General features: G+C 47.0%; 1 protein-coding gene across 2 annotated transcripts in view; it reads right to left on the bottom strand.

Moving 5' to 3' along the window:
* The window catches only part of LOC101730242, a 107,758-nt gene that overhangs the window by 42,204 nt on the left and 39,771 nt on the right, over positions 1 to 25,783 (bottom strand). The window lies entirely within an intron of this gene.

Below are 25,783 nucleotides of genomic sequence, written 5' to 3'. Positions count from 1 at the left end.
TTGTGAGCTCCCAGCAAGGGGGTATAACTGGGCTATTGCTTGTGAGTGCCCAGCAAGGGGGTATAACTGGGCTATTGCTTGTGAGCTCCCAGCAAGGGGGTATAACTGGGCTATTGATTGTGAGCTCCCAGCAAGGGGGTATAACTGGGCTATTGCTTGTGAGTGCCCAGCAAGGGGGTATAACTGGGCTATTGCATGAGAGTGCCCAGCAAGGGGGTATAACGGGGCTATTGCTTGTGAGCTCCCTGCAAGGGGGTATAACTGGGCTATTGCTTGTGAGTGCCCAGCAAGGGGGTATAACTGGGCTATTGCTTGTGAGTGCCCAGCAAGGGGTATAACTGGGCTATTGCTTGTGAGTGCCCAGCAAGGGGGTATAACTGGGCTATTGCTTGTGAGCGCCCAGCAAGGGGGTATAACTGGGCTATTGCTTGTGAGTGCCCAGCAAGGGGGTATAACTGGGCTATTGCTTGTGAGCGCCCAGCAAGGGGGTATAACTGGGCTATTGCTTGTGAGTGCCCAGCAAGGGGGTATAACTGGGCTATTGCTTGTGAGCGCCCAGCAAGGGGGTATAACTGGGCTATTGCTTGTGAGTGCCCAGCAAGGGGGTATAACTGGGCTATTGCTTGTGAGTGCCCAGCAAGGGGGTATAACTGGGCTATTGCTTGTGAGCTCCCAGCAAGGGGGTATAACTGGGCTATTGCTTGTGAGCTCCCAGCAAGGGGGTATAACTGGGCTATTGCTTGTGAGTGCCCAGCAAGGGGGTATAACTGGGCTATTGCTTGTGAGTGCCCAGCAAGGGGGTATAACTGGGCTATTGCTTGTGAGTGCCCAGCAAGGGGGTATAACTGGGCTATTGCTTGTGAGCTCCCAGCAAGGGGGTATAACTGGGCTATTGCTTGTGAGTGCCCAGCAAGGGGGTATAACTGGGTTATTGCTTGTGAGTGCCCAGCAAGGGGGTATAACTGGGCTATTGCTTGTGAGTGCCCAGCAAGGGGGTATAACTGGGCTATTGCTTGTGAGCTCCCAGCAAGGGGGTATAACTGGGCTATTGCTTGTGAGTGCCCAGCAAAAAAACTAACTAACTAACTACTGAGGGATTGCACCCCGGCCTCCCCCCATGGGGCCCATTGGTGTCTATTTCTGCTTCTGAGTAAAGAAGTGAAGGCCCTTGAAGGGGACTATCACCCTAGGGCGGGCAGAATGTGGCCCTTAATCTGCTCAGACTCCATAGACTGTATGGCATCATCATTTTAATATAGCCCGCCCCTCCGGCATGCTATATGAGATATGATTGGCCCACTACATGTAATAAATTGGACAGCACTGCCCTAGAGCCAAAAAAGGGTAAGTATAAACAACTTTTTTATTTATTTACCCCTGACCTCAATGGCCAGGAGTCCCCCGAACATCCCCTCTCCCATGTAATGACCCATTTCCCACCACCAGTCAGTATTGCCCTTTATATAGAGTTGCCACCTTGCCAGTAGTTGTCCGGCCCAGTCGGTAAACTCCCTCCATTCCCTGACTTTCCTTCATTTTTTAATACTGAGTCCTCATACAAAAGATTTAGTTAAATATCGACTCAAATCCAAACGCTAATTGGAAATGAGAAAAACATCTGCCTTGTCTGTGAGCGTAAAATTGTAAAGTTCTGTTGCCCAGAGCGGCCAAGTCTCGTGACTTCAGGGCTTTATACTATTGGCTCGCCACGGGGAGGCAGTTTTACTATTTGAATTTGAGGGTTTTTTTCCGAAACCTGACCGCAATAAAAATTTCCCAATGTATTTTTTTTTTGATTGTTTACAAAAAGACTTAAGTAGTGATGGGCGAAATGTTTCGCCAGGCATGGATTTGCGGCGAATTTCCACGTTTCGCCATTGGTGGATTGTTTGAGCGTCCAAAAATTGACGAAAGAATAGCCATGTGACAAAAGAATAGCCGCGGGCGACAAAAAAATAGCCGCTGTCGACAAAAGAATAGCCCCGGGTGACAAAAGAATAGCCTCGGATGACAAAAGAATAGCCTCGGGCGACAAAAGAATAGCCTCGGGCGACAAAAAAATAGCCGCTGGTGACAAAAGAATAGCCGCGGGTGACAAAAGAATAGCAGCGGCCGACAAAAGAATAGCCTTGGGCGACAAAAGAATAGCCTTGGGCGACAAAAGAATAGCCATGTGACAAAAGAATAGCTGCGGGCGACAAAAGAATAGCCGCGCGACAAAAGAATAGCCGCTGGCGACAAAAGAATAGCCATGCAACAAAAGAATAGCCGCTGGCGACAAAAGAATAGCCGCGGGTGACAAAAGAATAGATGCAGGCGAATTTTTTTTTTGACGAGCGACATTTTCGCCATCAAAGTCAGATTCGCTCATCACTAGACTTGAGATCTAAATTCGAATAAATGTGCCCTATAGGGACTTGCCCAAATCCAAATGATTCAAAATCTGCTGGTTTTGGCCAATTCTGGATTTGGTGCATTCCTTGTAAAAAATGCAACATCAGGAAACACTTTTTTTCCCCTAAGCAAATAATACGCTGAGTGTTGTTATTGGCAACATATGGACAGAGGCCAAGAGCTTGCCCAGTGCATGCCGTTACTAGCCACAGCCTGGCGTGGGAGTGCTAATTTATCCCTCCATTCCGGCAGCGTAGGAAAGTCACAGGATAATGAGAATGGAGAAAGTATTACATATCAAAGGATGAACGTAGCGGAACCTTAATGACCTTAATCATTTTGATGGGCGTTTGCGGCTGTGGGGAATGACGGGGATTCATGTCGACGATCTCGTGTGAATATCGGAAATCTTTAAACATCCACATCAGCCTTTGAACGCTCTCCCCAACCCCAAACAACTAATCAATGGTCTTAAACTGTGCCCGGCGGTGAGGAAAGATCAGATAGAAGCCATTAGCGAGGGGGGTAACGGGACTGGCCGGGGGAGAAGGCACCTGCGACTTCCCAACATGCACTCACTCAGCTCCGGGGAGGAGGGCCACGTCCCAAGGGCAGCTCCGGGGAGGAGGGCCATGTCCCAAGGGCAGCTATAATGAGCGGCTCGGAAAGCTGATCACCTCTAATGTGGGAGGCTCGTTCCCTACCCCCCGTACATGGGACAACTGCGTCCTGCACGTGCTGGGGATGACAAATGTTCTTTGATGGATATCCATTTCCCCATTGTACATGTGGCCCTCAGCTACAGACATATTAGCCGTAATTGACTAATAAATGGGCAGCCCCGGGCCCCCAGTGCCAATGATGGCTGGAGTGTCCAGCTGTTTCTCAACTACAATTTCCTGTGAATGCTCAAAGCCATAATACTGTAGTTAGGTCAAAAGTTGTTGAAGGGATTCCATAACTTACCCCTTTCTGAGCGAAGAGGCGTCCAATCAGGAGGCCAAAAATGCACCTATAAGCTCTGCTGTTTCTTTACTAGATATTATTTGCTCTTTTATACTGGTTGGTCCACCACAGCGTTCCTTAAGGTGGCCACACATGTAAAGATTTGCTCACCAAGCGAGCGGATTTTCTCCCGATATCCCCACCTACGGGTGGGCGATATCGGGGGAACTTAGGCTAATTCGGTTGTTTGGCCCTGGGGCCAAAGGATCTAATTATAACAACTGTAATGGGCGCAGTTGGTTCGGGGACCACATCAACGAGCCGATGGGGTCCCCGATTTGACTGAATTTTTTAACCGGCCCGATCGATATCTGCCCAGTTCCAGGCCAGATATCGGTGGGGCAGGCCAGTCGTTGCTCCTACACAGCCCGATAAGCTCCAAGAGACCGATATCGGCAGCTACAATCAGCCCGTGTATGGCCACCTTAAGAGTACCTGGAAACATCTAGATCAGGGATCCCCAACCTTTTTTACTCGTAAGCCACACTCGGATGTAAAAAGTTTGGGCGAGCCATACAACCAGAAAAAAAAAGTTCTTTGGGGGTGCCAAATAAGGACCGTGATTGGCAATTTGGTAGCCCCATGTGGACTGCCAGCCGGCCGTTGAAGGCCCCCAAGCAAAGGCCCCAGGGGCCACCAGAAAACCTTAGACCATAGGCCCACTCTCCAAACTATTTTTCCTCCTTTCCTCACCAACTTCTTTATTCTCCTAGTCTCTTTTATTTACATGCTAGCATCTATTCTTCCATCTATTTCTCCTCTTGTTCCCATTTAGAAATAGGGAATGGCCATGAAACAGGCCAAAAGGCCAGAAGCAGGAGGGCCCACTGACACCTGGGCCCACCAGGAGTTTTCCTGGTATCCTGGTGGGCCAGTCCGACACTGCAAGTGTTTAGGGCTGAATGGTCAGATAGGGGTGGAATTCCTATTGTTTCTACCTCTGAACGTTAGTGGAGGGTACAAGCGATCGTAATTGTAACGTGTATGACCAAAACACATGTTGGCCATCCATATATTACCCATACAAAAGTACATAGGTGCTTCTATCGTGACCTTCTGGATTTAGAACAATAAGTAGGAGAGGCCCATCTTGTAAATATAATAGGGTAGGATAACAATGATATGTCCAGTTGCATGAGGACCTAAGGTGGGACCCAAAGGTGAAGTGGAACCCACAAGTCTGAAATGAGGGCCAAGCAAATTAAGACTCTAGAAAAATGATCCCCAACCAGTGGCTCGGGGGGTAACATGTTGCTCTCCAACCCCTTGGATGTTGCTCCCCGTGTCCTTATTTTTTAATTCCTGGCTTGGAGGCAATTTTGGTTGCATAAAAAACAGATGTTCTGCCTAACAGAGCCCACTGTAGGCTGCCAGTCCATATTTGAGCCACCAAATAGCCAATAAAAGCCCCTTTTGGTACCCAGGAACATTTCTTTATGCTTTTGAATGTGGCTTATAAGTAAAAAGTTGAGGACCCCAGCACTAGAAGAAGGGTCTAACAATGACCATACGGGGCTAATATTAGCTGCCTACTCTGGTAGGGCTCATTTATGGGGCAACTGGTCTGTCAAGTGTTTGTAAGCTTCTATCATGATCCAATTGTAATTGTTGATCCAACATGTGGGTAAGGAAATCAAGTTTGGAGACCAACTGTGATGGTTGGGTTCAGTCATCTCAGATGCTAAAGGGAAGGTTGCAGTTAACCCTAGATCTACAGGGAGGGTCCCAGTCAAATTCCAGTGCAAATGAGTTCAATTTGTTATATAATGGAGCTAAAAGCCCTTTTGGTTTTGATTTCTAAATATCGATATTAAGGGAGAAGATGCAACTCAGCTTCAAAATTCTTAAGTTTTGGTTCAGGGAGATTCTATAATTAATATATGAATGATTATAGCAGTATATATGGGAATGAAAACGCTACCCAATGAAAACAAACATCTAACACATAGCCAATATCTCTACAAGCCAACTGTTCCCTCGGCAGACTAGCACATCATTCAGCTTTGAAGCCACACTCTGGTACTTGAGAGAGGGGAAAGGAGTTAATTAGCCAGAGAAATAAACAGCATGTGCAGGAATGTCAGTTATTTTACTGGGGGGGGTCTCCAGTTTGGAACTGGTTTCACCATTCAGCAGAGGTAAAAGTCCCATCTGCAGGCTTGACTCCCCCTGCAGCAAGGTCACCATATGAAGCTACAGTAGGACATTGTTCTCAGCCAGTAGGAACACCATAACTGGGACTCCTAGAACCTGCCTCTTCTTTGGCGCATATGGAAGGCCGGAGACAGGTGGGATTCAAGGAAAATTAGTAGTGGGCTGGACTGGAAAACTCTTATAAAAGTTTACTGGAGTATGTGGGTGGGACAACAATACTCTGATGGCGGCTTACAGTGGGAGGGGCAGGGAGTCCAACACACGCAGTCAACCCAATTTTCACCTACGATATCACTGCATCACCCAAAAGCCATGACCCCCCATATACCACCAATTTGCCCCCCCCCCCCATGTCACTGCCTTTTCCCCCTCAATGTCATCAACCTGTTTGGTTTTTGGAAAGGCCAAAGGAAACAAATCTAGACTGGAACACTCTAATGAGAGCTAATAGGGGGAAGGAAATAGAGTATGTGACGCAAGACGTGGGTTAGAGTAAAATACCCTGATGGCGTTAGGAAGGGAAGGAAGAGAGTCTGTGACTCAAGAAGTGGGTGGGACCAGAACACTCTAAGGAGGAGTCTGAGATGGACTAAAACACTCTACAAGGTAAGGGGCAGACACTCTTGAGAGTCTGACTAAAACCACTCTAGTTGACTCTTTATCAAGCTAGGACCACTCTAATGGCCACTTACAAGGGGTGGTGGAAGGTAGTTGGTTACTCAAACAGGCTCTAATGACTGCTTTGACGGGGAGAAAGAGAGAGTCTATAACTCAGTGGTTGGACCTAGAACACTCTGATGGCATCTACCACACCTTGTGTCTCAACGCTTTCTCCTTGTAGATTGTAAGCTCTTTTGGGCAGGGCTCTCTTCCCCTCCTGTATCGGTTACTGATTGCTTTATATGTTACTCCTTGTAGAGTGTAAGTTCTTTTGGGCAGGGCTCTCTTCATCTCTTGTATCGGTTACTGATTGCTTTATATGTTACTCCTTGTAGAGTGTAAGCTCTTTTGGGCAGGGCTCCCTTCCCCTCCTGTATCGGTTACTGATTGCTTTATATGTTACTCCTTGTAGAGTGTAAGCTCTTTTGGGCAGGGCTATCTTCCCCTCCTGTATCGGTTACTGATTGCTTTATATGTTACTCCTTGTAGAGTGTAAGCTCTTTTGGGCAGGGCTCTCTTCCCCTCCTGTATCGGTTACTGATTGCTTTATATGTTACTCCTTGTAGAGTGTAAGCTCTTTTGGGCAGGGCTCTCTTCCCCTCCTGTATCGGTTATTGGTTGCTTTATATGTTACTCTGTATGTCCAATGTATGAACCCACGTATACATTTATAAACACTGAGCAAATTTGATGAATGTAGGATTCCATTTGTCCTAGAAGATCAGTTAGAAGCTAATAGATATCTATTATATCTGTAAAAAATTCTTCTTGTTATTAGAAACACATTGGCTTTTCACGCCAGGTCATCCAGGTAGCCACTCTGTATCACAATGAAATGAAGGTCCCATGTAGCTCCATCTCCATCAGATTCATCAATAGTAAAGACATGAGCAGAAATGATGAACTCAGTCGGTTTGTTATTATCCCAATGGAGTCCGAAATTCTTCCTATAGACACATTTCAAAAAAAGAATGAATTTTACCAAAGAATTTGCCCGTCCCACAAGCAGCGAGCCATAAGTGGGTAATTGAATTACCCTGAAGAAACAAGCAGACACCGTGGAGGGACGACTGCCCCATCTGTGCGCCAACGCTGGAATGAGGGACTCCATTAACGTGTCGGGAAAATACACACCACCTCCATGTTTAATGGACATCAATGAGCGGCACTGTGTATTATTACATGAGCTTGGAAGCCGGTAACGTTAGACTGAATTACTTACTGTAGGCCGCGCAAGCAAAACAAACATCAGGCGGTAATCGAATTACCACAGGGTTATTATTCAGTTACTATTTCCCAAGCTTTATTTGAACAGAAAATCATATTACCCAATCCAAACAATGTGTTCAGGGGGACTTGTATTCTTTTGTTGGTCTGCAAAAGATCAGGCGGGGGTTGTCCTCAAAGACATGATAGCAATGTTGTCTATCTTGCCCTTTGCAGTGGGCCTACAATCCAATATAACCACTGCGTCGGACTGGGACTCCTAGGGCCCACTACTGAACCTGACCTCAAGGGCATCCCCCTTTGATGGAGACACTGCTAAACGTAATCAAGGTCATGTAGACCTATGAAGGAAATTAGAAAGGATCTATGAAGGAAATAAGAAAGGACCTATGAAGGAAATTAGAAAGGATCTATGAAGGAAATAAGAAAGGACCTATGAAGGAAATTAGAAAGGACCTATGAAGGAAATAAGAAAGGACCTATGAAGGAAATTAGAAAGGATCTATGAAGGAAATAAGAAAGGACCTATGAAGGAAATAAGAAAGGACCTGTGAAGGAAATAAGAAAGGACTCAAGTTAGGCCCACCAGAGAACCTGACCTCAAAGGCATCACCCTTTGATGGAGACATTGCTAAATGTGATCAAGGTCATGTAGACCTATGAAGGAAATAAGAAGGACTCAAACTGGGCCCACCTGAGAACCTGACCTCAAAGGCATTCCCCTTTGATGGAGACATTGCTAAATGTAATCAGGGTCATGTAGACCTATGAAGGAAATAAGAAAGGACCTATGAAGGAAATAAGAAAGGACCTATGAAGGAAATAAGAAAGGACTCAAGTTGGGCCCACCAGAGAATCTCACCTCAAGAGCATCCCCCTTTGATGGAGACATTGCTAAATGTAATCAAGGTCATGTAGACCTATGAATGAAATAAGAAAGGACTTAAGTTGGGTAGGAACCACTAGGGCAAAGGCCTATTGAGTGATCCTCTGGCACTGGACCTTTGTACCAAGATGTTCTGAGGACCAGATAATAATAATAAGAATCTGTCGTACAAAGAAGCCATAAGAATAGCTATAATAGTAGAGCAAAATACATATGGTGGGGCAAGATGTCAATAACAATTTATATCAGTGCTTACAAACCAACCTGTGGCCATTTTATTGTTGACAAGCAACTCCGAACATCCACCAACAAGCTTCATATAAATAACGGTACTCCAAGAAGTCTGTCTGACCCAGTCCCCGCCATCACAAAAGACCCCCCCTGGCTTCACCGGCCCATGGGCCTCCAGTTGGCGATGCTTGTTAAAGAAGAATAAGTAAATACTGCCAAAGGGAAAATAAACAATTTGCTGGGGCAGAAACCTCACCTGAGCAATCGATCATTCTGTATCTCACTTTCTTCCCCAAAATGCTGGAATTTTGAGCGACCTGAGTTGTTTTTACAAGTTATTTTTGTTTTCCCTTTCCCTAAAGTAGTTGGATGAACAGGTTGTTCATCACCCGGTGCCGGCAGAGACAAAAGATTATAGGTTCTTTCTCATAACTCCCAAACGAGCACATGGAAAAGGGTCGCAGGGTCAAGGAGGCCAAACTCACAGCCAGATGAGGCCTTTGGCACTTCACCCAATTAGGTCATTCACCAGAAAACCGGGCCGCGGACGGCTACAGGTGGCCAACACTTGAGACATCTTGAAACAACTATGCACTAGATGGGTGCTCTTTTCTGACAGATGCTGTAATTAAATGCAAAGAGATCTCAATCTTCCCGGGAGGAGAGGCCTCAGCTGGGAATTCAGGGCTGCTCGCAAGGTTATGTGAATGTTACTATTGAGGGAAGAGTTGGGTACGGGCATGGAACAGAATGCATCTTACATGAGAACTATAGTACAAACATATGTACGGGGGGTTGGGTAGGGGCAGGTTGGAGAGGGCACTTGCCATCGGCTTCTACCATTATTGGAGCCACTTGGAACGAAAAGCACAAAATTACCTAAACCATTAATATAAGTTCGATTTCCATTTGCCCATTATGAATGGAATTCTTTTAACCAGTGACCTTCCATTTGTGCAGAAGTACAAAAAGGCTTTCAGGAGATAGTAGTAGGGAAAGTAGTAGGGCAACATGGAGACCTTAGGTGGAAATGACAACAGCAGGACAACTCCCTGGCATCCAAAGGGCTACATAAAGGGCTACATAATTCCTATAGCAGCAGCTGGAGATGGCTACATTAGGCAACATGTTAGTTTATTTAGGGCACAGTACTGAGAACATCTATTTAGTCCACGAAGTTTGCCTTTCCACTGAGATTGTAGAAATAGTGGGAATAAAAAGTGAGCCTTCCTTTGGCTTCTTGCCACATACCCCAAGAGTTGACTTAAACCCACTGTGTTTCTTCTTTTCATCCTGGGGATTTTTGGAGTGATTGGAGTTTTGGAACTAGGAGCAAAGAGCCGTTGGTTGGGACCCCTTTGGGGGTGGAATGACCCTTTCACAGGGGTCGCCAAAGACCATCAGAAAACACATATTTCCGATGGTCTTAGGAATACTTTTATGGCTGGGGGGGTCACCACAACATGAGGAACTGTATTAAAGGGTCGCGGCATTAGCCCTAAGTGGACTGGAAGGTTCTGTTTGGCAGTACATCTGTTTTTATGCAACTAAAACTTGCCCCCCGAGCCAGGAATTTATAAATGATCACCTGCTTTGAGGCCACTGGGAGCAAAATCCATGGGGTTGAGGAGCAACATGTTGTCCCCGAACTACTGGTTGGGGATGACTGGCTTAGGGGTACGCAGTCAAAGGGGGTGCCTTCATAGTGTGCTGTGTTTAAGTGTGCGCCCAATGGAATACCTCTCTTCTACATAGTGAGTAGCGGGTGGGAAGGCGGCCCAATAACAATGGGACATGGGGTATCTCTGCTACAGACATTGCGCCACTCTCACGTGTCAGGGGCCCCACAGATATTTGCAGGGTCGGACTGGGCCCAGACTTGACACTTACCTGCGCTCCCCCTGCGAATGGTTCACTGAGATACTTACACTTTAATGGGGTCGTTCACCTTTGTATTGGCTATTAGTATGATATAGAAAGTGCTGTTCTAAGGCAATCTGCATAGGTTTTCATTTGTAATTATTTGAATTATTGAGCTTTTTGTTCAGCAGCTCTCCAGTTTTGGAATTTCAGCAGCTATCTGGTATCTAGGGCCCAATTTAACTTAGCAACCAGGCAGTGGTTTGAAAGAGATACAGAATTATGAATAAAGGAGGGCCTGTATAGAAAGATCAATAATAAATGTAGCAATAACTATAAAATGAGAGCCTCACAGAGGAATAGTTTGTTTGCCTGCTGGGGTCAGTGACCCCCATCTAAAAGTTGAAATGAGTCAGGGGAGGAGGGCAAATAAATAAAAAACTCTAAAAAATGAACATGAATTAAAAAGTTAAAGATAAGGTAGTTCTATAACATAACCTTAGGCAGGGGTCGCAAAGGCAATAAATGGGGGTACAGGAGAATGCAGGGACCTTCTGTAGGGGGTCCATAATGAAATGGCATCTCCTCTATGGGCCTAATTCTAGTATTATGCAGAAAGTAATATTCTGAGACAATTTGCAATTGGCCTTCATTTTTTATTATTTGTGCTTTTTTGACGAATTCACTTTTTGTTTCGAAATTCTCCACTTTGGAATTTCATCTGGTTGTTAGGGTTCAAATTAGGGATACACCAAACCCACTTTTTTGGGTTTGGTCGAGCCCCCGAACCCACCCTGACGGATTCTGCCAAACCCCGAATTGAATCCGAATCCTAATTCTAATTTTCCAATTCCTAATTAGGATCGGGAAGGGTTAAAAATTGCGCGCGTGGCAAAAAAAAACCCTCCCCCACCATTTAACCCTTCCGAATGCTAATTAGGATTCAGATTCGGTTCGGCCGGGACAGTGGATTCGGCCGAAACTGAATCCTTCAAAAAAAAGGCTGGATTCGGGCCAAATTTGGTGCATTGCTAGTTTAGATTACCTTAGCAACCAGGCAGTGGTTTGAATGAGAGACTGATATGTTTATAGGAGAGGGCCTGAATAGAAAAATAAGCAATATATAGTTATGATGACAATAAAATTGAAGCCTCGCGGAGAGATTTTTTTGTTGCCGGGGTCAGTGACCCCCATTTGAAAGTTGGAAAGAGTCAGAAGAAGGCGGCAAGTGATTTAAAGGCCAAGCACACCTTTAGGGCTCTGTTTATTAGCGGGAATGGGCACATTAACAAATAAAAGCTTCCATAAGAAGCAGTGAAGGAACTGAGCCGACACATCTCCGGCTTTGCCCCCTGCCCGTCTCACTTCCCACACAAAGCTCTGCGGGGATCCGCCGCTCCGCACTCTCCAAGCCGGAGCCCCAGCCCCGCTGCACATTATTTAATATGGGGATTTGAGAGCCGACCTCATTTCCCAGGCACAAAAGGTTGATTGAGTATTTAGCGCCGCTAATCGCCGCACAGAAATTAAAAGAAATGTCAGCGAGCGAGCGAAGGATTGGGGAGGAGGGGGGGGGGTGAAACAGGAGGAATGGGGGGTCTCTAGGTAGCACAACAGAACGCGACACCCCTTCTGGGCTACACCGGTCACTGAGCAGGTAGCCGGGGCTTATCAGGTCATCTTATATCCCAGCCTAATGGCAGCTACATTACTGTCTCCAAGGGCCAATGAGACTCTGGCACAATAGCGCCGTGGCTCCGACGGGAAGAGCACAGCATTGGCTGCGGCAGTGCAACTACTATTCAGCTCATCCCACGACCACAAGAGGCGCCCACTGGGATGGGGGGCACAGAACGGGGGGTCTGGACTAGGCTTGCCACCCAAACAGCCCTGTTTCCGGAAGGGCCAACCGGGTAAAAACCTCCTGCCTGGTTTTCCAAATTGGAAAATGGTGCAAGACTCACTCAGATTGATGTGGCGATCAGCCAATAGCCAATAGCCCCGCCCTTTAACGTCGCCACCCCCTAGTTGGCAACCCTAGTCTGGACTAAATGTCAACATAGCCTCCGGCATTTCAAGTACAAAGAGGCCCCACCAACCCACTAAATAGTGACTGTCTATGGCATGTTAGGGATGGGCTGATACGGGCAGGGAACAGGGGAATGTGATTGGGCAATGGGCCGACTGGGTGGGGAAATAGGCAGGGTAAAGGTGGGCCTGTGGGTATAAAGGCTGATCAGCAGCAGAGAAAGTAAGGAAAGGGGGGATTTTCAGGGTATTACATTTACTGGTACTGGGCCGCCGGGGCACCGGGAAAAATCCCAGTGGGCCCCGGCGGCCCAGATTCGATCCCCCCAGGGCGCTCCCATGATCTGCTGTCTCCCTTCCCCAACGCACCGCAGGTAAATTTATTTTAGGAGCACTCTGGGGAGGGGCGGAGGGTGTTGGGGGCCTCTGCGGGGGGGGGGGGGGGTGAAGGTGGCGGGGACCATTGGGGGGGGGTGCAGGGGCCCCTGAGGCAGAATCCCCGGTGGGCCCTGCACCCCCCAGTCCAACCCTGGTGCCGGCCCTAGCTGGTGATTTACTGACTACCCTGGTCAAATACCGGCCAGGTATTTATATAGAGATGTAGCCTATAACAACCAATCAGCATTCAGAGCAAAAACATTTTGAGGGCACAGTCTCTCCATCAGATTCACACGACAAAGGAGTATGAACCCCAAAAAGATAGGCCCAAAAGGATAAGAATTCACTATAGTAATGTGCAGTGTGGGCATTATAACTCATTGGCACAGCGGCTGGCATTCATGCCTTACTTTCTGAGCAGGTTTTCAATTGGTCTTCATTTTTTATTTGTTTTTGAGTTATTTCCCTTCCTTCCTATTGTTATTGTTACTTTTTATTCCTTATCTTTCTATTTAGTCGCCACTCTATTTATATTCCTGTCTCTCTTTCAAACCACTTCCTGGTTACATTGGACCCTAGCAACCAGTTTGCTGCTGAAATTCCAAACTAAAACAAAAAGCTAAATAATTCAAAAACCCCAAATAATAAAAAATGAAGAACAATTGCAAATTGTCTCAGAATAGCAGCCTCTACACCATACTGAGAGTTAATTTAAAGGTTCCTCGTCTTCTCCCTGTGTCTTGTGAGTTCCCTCTTATACTCTGAATCCTACAGGGAGGGTAACTGGCTCCCAATATAACTGACCATAAGAGTTTTATCAGGACATTAGATTGTCAGCTCCACTGGTGCCGCAACTGATGTGCATGTTGTATAATCTCAGGGTGCATTAGGGGTCTGTCTGCGATGTGTTTATTCCGTGGCTTCCCCTAGTGGTTTGTATTGTTTTAAAATGGGGCCCCCCATTAGAGAATCCTATTGGTCAGCGTGAATGCCGCCGGCCCCCACAGATAGGCAGGTCCTGATGAGCTGTGCAGAGTGGTCTCTCTTCAGCCCCTGCCTGTCATTGGCTGAAAGTGACTGTCCATCAGCACAATCCCGGCTTTGTCCTGTATCTCGGCATGAGGTACATGGGTGCACGTGGGTGGCCTCTCCCGAGGGCCTAGAGGTACAATCCCACTCCGCAGCCCAAACATTTCTCATCGAGTGAATATTTTTCTTGCCGCTCAGACACATTTCCACATGATCAACTGCCGCTCTGTTTTGGATTTGGGGTAATTACATTACCCACGGTTACCTTGCTCTCATCCAAATGCTAATTGCCAAGAACTCATTTATTAGCGGAGAAAAGAAACAGCTTGGCTCTCGCAACAATATTTATAAAGTGGGAAAAAGGCACGGGCTGTTGGCTCACAAATTATCCCTTCATTTTGTTTTGCCAGTTTAATGTTGTTGTGAAAATAAAGAGATCGAGAGGGGAAAAACAGTAGCAATAATGTATGGCCCCTGGCCCATAGGGGGCCCTATAAGTAGTAGCACTTATACATAGCCCCTGGCCCATAGGGCACCCAATAAGTAGTAGCACTTATACATAACCCCTGGCCCATAGGGGACCCTATAAGTAGTAGCACTTATACATAGCCCCTGGCCCATAGGGGACCCTATAAACAGTAGCACTTATACATAGTCTCTGGCCCATAGGGGACCCTATAAGTAGTAGCACTTATACATAGCCCCTGGCCCATAGGGGACCCTATAAGTAATAGCACTTATACATAGTCCCTGGCCCATAGGGGACCCTATAAACAGTAGCACTTATACATAGTCCCTGGCCCACAGGGACCCTATAAGTAGTAGCACATATACATAGCCCCTGGCCCATAGGGGACCCTATAAGTAGTAGCACATATACATAGCCCCTGGCCCATAGGGGGCCCTATAAGTAGTAGCACATATACATAGCCCCTGGCCCATAGGGCACCCTATACGTAGTGGCACTTATACATAGCCCCTGGCCCATAGGGGACCCTATAAATAGTAGCACTTATACATAGCCCCTGGCCCATAGGGGACCCTATAAGTAGTAGCACATATACATAGCCCCTGGCCCATAGGGGGCCCTATAAGTAGTAGCACATATACATAGCCCCTGGCCCATAGGGCACCCTATACGTAGTGGCACTTATACATAGCCCCTGGCCCATAGGGGACCCTATAAATAGTAGCACTTATACATAGCCCCTGGCCCATAGGGGACCCTATAAGTAGTAGCACTTATACATAGCCCCTGGCCCATAGGGGACCCTATACACATTTCCCCCAGCAATGACAGTTCCACTTTAAGAGCAGGAGATTTGCGGAGAAAACAAGGAATTTGGAGAACACATGAATCTGGAGACGCTTCTCATACATTAATCACCTCCAATGAATCCAATTCCTTGAAAAGGAAAATGAGATTTGTCACTCAGTGGACGCCCTACCAGTGTTTAGAGTAATTGTCAGAGAGTATTTCCTTCCCGAGGCTGAATGCTTCCCAAAATATGTTTATATTTATCCGACAGATGGGAATAAATGTGCCGCTCTCCGATGAGAAATGATCCCATCAGCCACCTCTCCGGGGCTCTGCTCTCGTTTCTATTGCTAAGGCTTTTGGATTACGCATGGTTTTAAGGCAGGGCCCCTATAACAGAAAGGGACCGGCAGCCCCAGGGCATCATTGGCGCGGGTACAGATACATGTAGATAAAAGTATTCTCAGTACAAGGCTGGGGGGCCAGCATGATCTGCACCCCAAATGTATTTGCAGAGATTAATAGAGCTCCAGCATAAAAATGTATTCAAATAAATCCATCACTGAAAAGAGTAAACTATTACAGGTATAGGATGCATTATCCAGAAACCCCTTATACAGAATGCTCCGAGTTATGGCAAGGTCACATCCTATAGACTCCATTCTAATCAAATAATTTTACATTTTAAAATAGAATTCATTTCTCTCTGTAATAATAAAACAGTACCTGTACTTGATCCCAACTAAGATATAATTACCCCTTATTGGGGCAGAACAGCCCTATTGGGTTTATTTAATGGTTAAATGATTCCCTTTTCTCTGTAATAATAAAACAGTACCTGTACTTGATCCCAACTAAGATATAATTACCCCTTATTGGGGGCAGAACAGCCCTATTGGGTTTATTTAATGGTTAAATGATTCCCTTTTCTCTGTAATAATAAAACAGTACCTGTACTTGATCCCAACTAAGATATAATTACCCCTTATTGGGGCAGAACAGCCCTATTGGGTTTATTTAATGGTTAAATGATTCCCTTTTCTCTGTAATAATAAAACAGTACCTGTACTTGATCCCAACTAAGATATAATTACCCCTTATTGGGGGCAGAACAGCCCTATTGGGTTTATTTCATGGTTAAATGATTCCCTTTTCTCTGTAATAATAAAACAGTACCTGTACTTGATCCCAACTAAGATATAATTACCCCTTATTGGGGCAGAACAGCCCTATTGGGTTTATTTAATGGTTAAATGATTCCCTTTTCTCTGTAATAATAAAACAGTACCTGTACTTGATCCCAACTAAGATATAATTACCCCTTATTGGGGCAGAACAGCCCTATTGGGTTTATTTAATGGTTAAATGATTCCCTTTTCTCTGTAATAATAAAACAGTACCTGTACTTGATCCCAACTAAGATATAATTACCCCTTATTGGGGGCAGAACAGCCCTATTGGGTTTATTTAATGGTTAAATGATTCCCTTTTCTCTGTAATAATAAAACAGTACCTGTACTTGATCCCAACTAAGATATAATTACCCCTTATTGGGGGCAGAACAGCCCTATTGGGTTTATTTCATGGTTAAATGATTCCCTTTTCTCTGTAATAATAAAACAGTACCTGTACTTGATCCCAACTAAGATATAATTACCCCTTATTGGGGCAGAACAGCCCTATTGGGTTTATTTAATGGTTAAATGATTCCCTTTTCTCTGTAATAATAAAACAGTACCTGTACTTGATCCCAACTAAGATATAATTACCCCTTATTGGGGCAGAACAGCCCTATTGGGTTTATTTAATGGTTAAATGATTCCCTTTTCTCTGTAATAATAAAACAGTACCTGTACTTGATCCCAACTAAGATATAATTACCCCTTATTGGGGGCAGAACAGCCCTATTGGGTTTATTTAATGGTTAAATGATTCCCTTTTCTCTGTAATAATAAAACAGTACCTGTACTTGATCCCAACTAAGATATAATTACCCCTTATTGGGGGCAGAACAGCCCTAATACCAATGCTAATTGCCAAGAACTCATTTATTAGCAGAGAAAAGAAACAGCTTGGCTCTCACAACAATATTTATAAAGTGGGAAAAAGGCACGGGCTGTTGACTCAGATTATCCCTTCTGTTTTTTATATAATGCATCGGATTTGCTGAGTAAAATAAAATAAATGTTGTTGTGAAAATAAAGAGATCAGAAGGGAAAAAAATATTATCACTCACACACGGCCCCTGGCCTATAGGGGACCCTAATCAAATAATTCAAATTTGAAAACAGATTTCCTTTCTCTCTATAATAAGCAGAGCCCTGTACTTTTCCCAGGAATACCCCAGGTCCAGTAATAGGCCCCATACCTGTATAGCAAAGGTGGGATCACAGGGGCATTACGCTAAGGACACGTGGGGGAGATGTTTCCCACAAACATAATTTTACTCCCTGTTTTTCTGTATTTAGAAGGATTTTTATTAAGAAAATATTAAAACAATATACATGACGTGACTCATACATGCGTTTGTAAGTAGAAAATGGCTTTGTGAGTAATATAATAAAGTCATGTCCTAAAGATTATGTTTAGTTGAGTGATAGAGACAGATAGAGAAAAACTGATGCAGAAATACAAATTATTCCATCATGAAACAGTTATCAGTGTCAGTGATATAAAGTCTCTAGTGATTCAGCACAATCCGGAAGGGTGGGCACCCCCACTGTATATATTGTCTAGGGGGGCAGCCTTTTACCTCTCTCAGGCCCCCATTTTCCCCGACTCCGGGGTCCCGTTTGGTGATTACAGAGTGAACTTTACAGGAACCGTGCTTGGCAGCGAGTACTGCTGGGCCGGCGCCAACCTACAATAGCGACTGAATCCCACTTCAAAGCAGCACGAATCAGTTTGGGATGACTGTTTCGCATTTTACAACTGCACTGATTTATACACACTGTTTTCTAACATCCATTTCATTCAAGATGTTTTTATTTGATATTAGATTATGGTTTTTCTTTGGGGAGAATTTTTTCTGATATTTGGGATGAGTAATCGCTATTAATATGTGGCCAGTAGATGTTCTCTTCTAAAGACCCTTCTTGAAGTGACAGTTATATATATATATATTTGTTTTTATGTGCTGAAAGTAATTTAACAATAAAGGTGAAGAGAAAGCTGTTTGTTGGTGCAGTTAGAATGAGTTGCTAAAATTCAGAAGCTTTAATTTCAAGTGGCTGTGGGATAGCAGGTATAGTAGGGAGAGATGGTGCCTATAGTAGCAGTGGGATAATAGCCTCTGGGAAGGGACTGGGGCTGTGGGATAGCAGGTATAGTAGGGAGAGATGGTGCCTATAGTAGCAGTGGGGGGATAATAGCCTCTGGGAAGGGACTGGGGCTGTGGGATAGCAGGTATAGTAGGGAGAGATGGTGCCTATAGTAGCAGTGGGATAATAGCCTCTGGGAAGGGACTGGGGCTGTGGGATAGCAGGTATAGTAGGGAGAGATGGTGCCTATAGTAGCAGTGGGGGGATAATAGCCTCTGGGAAGGGACTGGGGCTGTGGGATAGCAGGTATAGTAGGGAGAGATGGTGCCTATAGTAGCAGTGGGGGATAATAGCCTCTGGGAAGGGACTGGGGCTGTGGGATAGCAGGTATAGTAGGGAGAGATGGTGCCTATAGTAGCAGTGGGGGATAATAGCCTCTGGGAAGGGACTGGGGCTGTGGGATAGCAGGTATAGTAGGGAGAGATGGCACATATAGTAGCAGTGGGGGGGATAATAGCCTCTGGGAAGGGACAGGGGCTGTGGGATAGCAGGTATAGTAGGGAGAGATGGTACATATAGTAGCAGTGGGGGGGATAATAGCCTCTGGGAAGGGACAGGGGCTGTGGGATAGCAGGTATAGTAGGGAGAGATGGTGCCTATAGTAGCAGTGGGGGGGATAATAGCCTCTGGGAAGGGACTGGGGCTGTGGGATAGCAGGTATAGTAGGGAGAGATGGTAGGTACATATAGTAGCAGTGGGGGGATAATAGCCTCTGGGAAGGGACAGGGGCTGTGGGATAGCAGGTATAGTAGGGAGAGATGGTACATATAGTAGCAGTGGGGGGGATAATAGCCTCTGGGAAGGGACTGGGGCTGTGGGATAGCAGGTATAGTAGGGAGAGATGGTGCCTATAGTAGCAGTGGGGGGGATAATAGCCTCTGGGAAGGGACTGGGGCTGTGGGATAGCAGGTATAGTAGGGAGAGATGGTGCCTATAGTAGCAGTGGGGGGATAATAGCCTCTGGGAAGGGACTGGGGCTGTGGGATAGCAGGTATAGTAGGGAGAGATGGTGCCTATAGTAACAGTGGGGGGATAATAGCCTCTGGGAAGGGACAGGGGCTGTGGGATAGCAGGTATAGTAGGGAGAGATGGTGCCTATAGTATCAGTGGGGGGATAATAGCCTCTGGGAAGGGACTGGGGCTGTGGGATAGCAGGTATAGTAGGGAGAGATGGTGCCTATAGTAGCAGTGGGGGGATAATAGCCTCTGGGAAGGGACTGGGGCTGTGGGATAGCAGGTATAGTAGGGAGAGATGGTGCCTATAGTAATAGTGGGGGGATAATAGCCTCTGGGAAGGGACAGGGGCTGTGGGATAGCAGGTATAGTAGGGAGAGATGGTGCCTATAGTATCAGTGGGGGGATAATAGCCTCTGGGAAGGGACTGGGGCTGTGGGATAGCAGGTATAGTAGGGAGAGATGGTGCCTATAGTAGCAGTGGGGGGGATAATAGCCTCTGGGAAGGGACTGGGGCTGTGGGATAGCAGGTATAGTAGGGAGAGATGGTGCCTATAGTAACAGTGGGGGGATAATAGCCTCTGGGAAGGGACTGGGGCTGTGGGATAGCAGGTATAGTAGGGAGAGATGGTGCCTATAGTAACAGTGGGGGGATAATAGCCTCTGGGAAGGGACTGGGGCTGTGGGATAGCAGGTATAGTAGGGAGAGATGGTGCCTATAGTAGCAGTGGGGGGATAATAGCCTCTGGGAAGGGACTGGGGCTGTGTGATAGCAGGTATAGTAGGGAGAGATGGTGCCTATAGTAGCAGTGGGGGGATAATAGCCTCTGGGAAGGGACTGGGGCTGTGGGATAGCAGGTATAGTAGGGAGAGATGGTGCCTATAGTAGCAGTGGGGGGATAATAGCCTCTGGGAAGGGACTGGGGCTGTGGGATAGCAGGTATAGTAGGGAGAGATGGTGCCTATAGTAGCAGTGGGGGGATAATAGCCTCTGGGAAGGGACTGGGGCTGTGGGATAGCAGGTATAGTAGGGAGAGATGGTGCCTATAGTAGCAGTGGGGGGATAATAGCCTCTGGGAAGGGACTGGGGCTGTGGGATAGTAGGTATAGTAGGGAGAGATGGTGCCTATAGTCGCTACCCGTCCTGCTTTGCGGGCAGTTTATTTGAATGGTTAAGTTTCCCTTTGCTCTGACAGCTGCGGATCTGTTTCACCTTTGCCCTTTAATCTGTGTTTCTAAGCGCAGAGACGCCCAGCGCCACATCGAGGGCCACGGCACAAGCATTGCATTACACCCGGCACATCATCATCCTTGGGAAAGTTTCTAGGAAGGATTTGCCTGGGAGCTACGCGCAGGGAATGTCCTGAATTAGAGATGTCTCAGCGTTATTGATGGCATTAGGGCTTATTATGAATTCCAGCGCAACCTCCGACTAATGAAATGGAGTCCAAGAATGACTTGCGGTTCCCCAACCTGTGCCGGCAGGTGAATAAACAACCCCCAGCCCTGCGCTATCCCATCACATGGTCTTGTTTAACATTATCCTTTTGGCCCCTGGGGGGGGTTTAAGGGGTTTCGTGTGACCCCATAAAATTAGTTCCAACTGAGAGAGGTGTTTAGCAACGGAGGGAAGGGAAGCGCTGATGCCATTGCATGGGTCGGCTCTGGGGGGGGCGCTCTATGGGCATTTATATACAGCACAGTAAGGGCCTTCGTCCTTAGTGACCCCCAATCACTGCCTATTAAGGCCGCCCCCCATACACTTGTCCCCTCACTCCTCACATAGTATATTCATATCCTGATGCTGCAGACTACACTTGTTTTTGTGCCAACATAAAGTATGTATTTAACTGGTGAAGAACCCCTTTAAATTAAAAAAAAAGTGAAGTCTATGGAGCCTTGGAGTAGACTGGGAGCCATAAAAACCCTTTGTAAGGCCACATTTGGCCCACGGCCTCCAGTTGGATGGCCCTGCCTAAACCATATACCATATGGCTTGGCATTTGTGTATTCTAGATCTATCTGGATAATGGGTTTGTGGATAATAGAGCTTATACCTGTCTAGTGCTGGTACCTGGAGGCAGCAAGTCCCTGATCTGTTGTGCCTGCTATATGAATCTGCAATGGGGACCCCCCAGCACCTGCAATGGAGACCACCAGACCCCAGCATCTGCAATAGGGACCCCAAGACCCCAGCATCTGCAATGGCGACTCCTAGACTCCAGCACCTGGAATGGGGCCCCCCAGACCCCAGCATATGCAATAGGGACTCCTAGACTCCAGCACCTGGAATGGGGACCCCTAGACCCCAGCATCTGCAATAGGGACCCCCAAAACCCCAGCATCTGCAATGGGGACCCCTAGACCCCAGCATCTGCAATAGGGACCCCCAAAACCCCAGCATCCGCAATGGGGACCCCTAGACCCCAGCATCTGCAATGGGGACCACTAGACCCCAGTATCTGCAATGGAGACCCCAGTATCTGCAATAGGGACCCCCAGACCCCAGAATCTGCAATAGGAACCCCCAGCACCAGCAATGGGGACCCCAGACCCCAACATCTGCAATAGGAACCCCCACACCCCAGCATCTGCAATGGCAACTCCTAGACTCCAGCACCTGGAATGGGGACCCCCAGACCCCAGCATCAGCAATAGGGACTCCTAGACTCCAGCACCTGGAATGGGGACCCCTAGACCCCAGCATCTGCAATGGCGAACCCTTGACCCCAGCATCTGCAATAGGGACCCCCAAAACCCCAGCATCTGCAATGGGGACCTCTAGACCCCAGCATCTGCAATAGGGACCCCCAAAACCCCATCATCTGCAATGGGGACCCCTAGACCCCAGCATCTGCAATGGGGACCACTAGACCCCAGCTCTTCCAATGGAGACCCCAGTATCTGCAATAGGGACCCCCAGACCCCAGAATCTGCAATAGGAACCCCAGCACCAGCAATGGGGACCCCAGACCCCAACATCTGCAATAGGGACCCCCAGACTCCAGCATCTGCAATGGGGACTCCTAGACCCCAGCACCTGGAATGGGGACCCCCAGACCCCAGCATCTGCAATGGGGACTCCTAGACCCCAGCACCTGGAATGGTGACCCCTAGCATCTGCAATGGAGAACACTTGACCCCAGCATCTGCAATAGGGACCCCCAAAACCCCAGCATCCACAATGGGGACCCCTAGACTCCAGCACCTGCAATGGGGACCCCTAAACCCCCCAGCACCTGCAATGCGGACTCCTAAACCCCAGCATCTGCAATGGGGACTCCTAGACCCCAGCACCTGGAATGGGGACCCCCTAGACCCCAGCATATGAAATGGGGACTCCCAGCATCCCACCAACAGCAGATTGGTAAATAAACTAAATCACTGTAACTAAGTGCAGTTTTAATTTGCATTGGGTTTTTGAACCAATCAAACCTAATCATAAGTCATGAACACAAGACTTGCCTGTTGAACAACCCCGGAACCTGTATAAAAGCCCATATGAGAAGGCAGCTGCAGTGCTTTAGCCGACAGCGACTGGGGGTGAAGCTGCTTCAGGGGTACAGGGAATAGCAGGGTGACTGGGAGTTGCCATTACAATCTGCTGCAATTAGTTGTTCTGCCTCAGGGCTGGGCATTAGGAATATCCGGTTGCAACGTTGGCCAAACAATCTTCTCTATGTAAGGTGGGTGTTGAATAGCTGAAAAGATCATATTGCTTCCCAGGACTCAGAATGCCCCCTGCTGGCCCGTTCCCATTACTGCATGGGGTCCTGCCTGACCCCCTAGCCAAACCCTAACTACTATATAAGCCCCGCACAGCAACACAAGCAGCAGGGGGTAGGCAGGTCCTGCACAGCCTTCTGGCCTAAACATACAAGTAGTTCAATCACATCCAGTGCAGATCAAACACTCTTTCATTTTAACCCCCAGAACTCTAAGCGGGGGCTTCAGTTGACACTTTGTTTAATAACGTTAAATACCCAAATATGTAACCCCTTCCAACCTGCTCCAGGTCGTAAGTGATGGATTTTCATCACTGGAATTTATGTGGGTATCAGCCCAAGTAATTTATGTTTTTTAATTTCAGGCATCTGCTTCCAATCTGGGTAAGTAACCTCTTAGCTGCAGGGGAGCTGGGCCAATGGTGTTCTGCTAACTCAGCTCCACGCTCGTCAGATACACAAGGGTTAATACCCCCCCCCCTGCTCCTACCCCATGCTCCCTGGTGTATTTTATTCAAGTCTTTTACCTTGATCCCATACGTGCCTGCTAGTTTGTGGTTCCCTCAGCTTTGAATTACTAATCAAAACCACAATTTGTGTGAAAATATATTTAGGGACCGTCTCCATAAATAACATCTGTGCGTTGCGCTACAGCAACAAAGAGCAGAAAAAAGGGGATTTGAAGAACAAAATGAGTTCTCTAGAAGCTCACCTGTAATATTCTGTGTTTAAACGCTGCTAACACACCCTGTAGTGGCCAAATGGGGTCTGTAGAGGGTTCCAAGCAGGGGCAAAAGCAGGGAAAAGCAGTAGTTTAAGGCAGTAAAAATATAGTCAAATAAGTCATAAAACACCAAAAATGTATGTACCTATAGTAGCAGTGGGAAGGGACTGGGGCTGTGGGATAGCAGGTATAGTAGGGAGAGATGGTGCCTATAGTAGCAGTGGGGGGATAATAGCCTCTGGGAAGGGACTGGGGCTGTGGGATAGCAGGTATAGTAGGGAGAGATGGTGCCTATAGTAGCAGTGGGGGGATAATAGCCTCTGGGAAGGGACTGGGGCTGTGGGATAGCAGGTATAGTAGGGAGAGATGGTGCCTATAGTAGCAGTGGGGGGATAATAGCCTCTGGGAAGGGACTGAGGCTGTGGGATAGCAGGTATAGTAGGGAGAGAGGGTGTCTATAGTAGCAGTGGGGGGATAATAGCCTCTGGGAAGGGACTGAGGCTGTGGGATAGCAGGTATAGTAGGGAGAGATGGTGCCTATAGTAGCAGTGGGGGGATAATAGCCTCTGGGAAGGGACTGGGGCTGTGGGATAGCAGGTATAGTAGGGAGAGATGGTGCCTATAGTAGCAGTGGGGGGGATAATAGCCTCTGGGAAGGGACTGGGGCTGTGGGATAGCAGGTATAGTAGGGAGAGATGGTGCCTATAGTAGCAGTGGGGGGATAATAGCCTCTGGGAAGGGACTGGGGCTGTGGGATAGCAGGTATAGTAGGGAGAGATGGTGTCTATAGTAGCAGTGGGGGGATAATAGCCTCTGGGAAGGGACTGGGGCTGTGGGATAGCAGGTATAGTAGGGAGAGATGGTGCCTATAGTAGCAGTGGGGGGATAATAGCCTCTGGGAAGGGACTGGGGCTGTGGGATAGCAGGTATAGTAGGGAGAGATGGTGCCTATAGTAGCAGTGGGGGGATAATAGCCTCTGGGAAGGGACTGGGGCTGTGGGATAGCAGGTATAGTAGGGAGAGATGGTGCCTATAGTAGCAGTGGGGGGATAATAGCCTCTGGGAAGGGACTGGGGCTGTGGGATAGCAGGTATAGTAGGGAGAGATGGTGCCTATAGTAGCAGTGGGGGGATAATAGCCTCTGGGAAGGGACTGGAATTAATATGCCTGTTATACTAAGCTGATTCCAGGAGTCAGCAGTTTAGAATGCACACATACTATAGCTGATTTTTTGGAAGCAGGAAAAAATATTAGGTTGAGGGCTATCACTAAATATTTATATCTATAAAGTAAAATACAAGAAATAAAGCCTATTTGGCAGTTTAGGTGCATGTTAATATCTATAACAATTTCCTGTGCAATCCAACCCAATCTGCCAGACTAAACCCTGGGTATAAACACGGCGTAGGATTCAGTCCCGGTAACAAGCGATACAAATCGGACATGTTTGGTGCCCCGGAAGCCAGTAAACATGTCAGATGGAATTACACGATTAGGAGTGTATTTATGTAGTGCTGACATATTACTCAGGGCTTCAGAGAGAATTCATCATTCACATTAAGCAGTGGCGCTTACCTTCTTGTTACCCCAAGACACACACCAGGGGCAGTTTTATTAGGAGCCAATTACCCTACTAGTATGGCGTTAGACTTTAGAGAGGAAGAGAAGAGCCTTTCCACGGGGCAGAAGACGGAGAGAGTTCAGGGATCGTTAACCTTTCCTGTGAAGTTCTCAGCACTTTTATCATTGCCTATAATTGCTAACCTCTCATTCGCTGCTCACCGCTGAGCCGGCTTTGCTCGTTAACAGCCCCCTAATTGCTGTCAGATTGGATTCCTCTGTTCCAGCAGGTGTCTGGCCTTTCTATAGAGACTTCATTTTGCTTTATGTACTCTGTGTTTGGCCTCGTTGGCGCACCGTCTATTAAGTCCTCCTTTGTGGCCCAACATA

This window comes from Xenopus tropicalis, chromosome 7 (assembly GCF_000004195.4).
Source record: "Xenopus tropicalis strain Nigerian chromosome 7, UCB_Xtro_10.0, whole genome shotgun sequence".
Lineage (NCBI taxonomy): Eukaryota > Metazoa > Chordata > Amphibia > Anura > Pipidae > Xenopus > Xenopus tropicalis.
The sequence above is the reverse complement of the archived record's forward strand: the minus strand, read 5'-3'. Positions and strand labels throughout refer to the sequence as shown.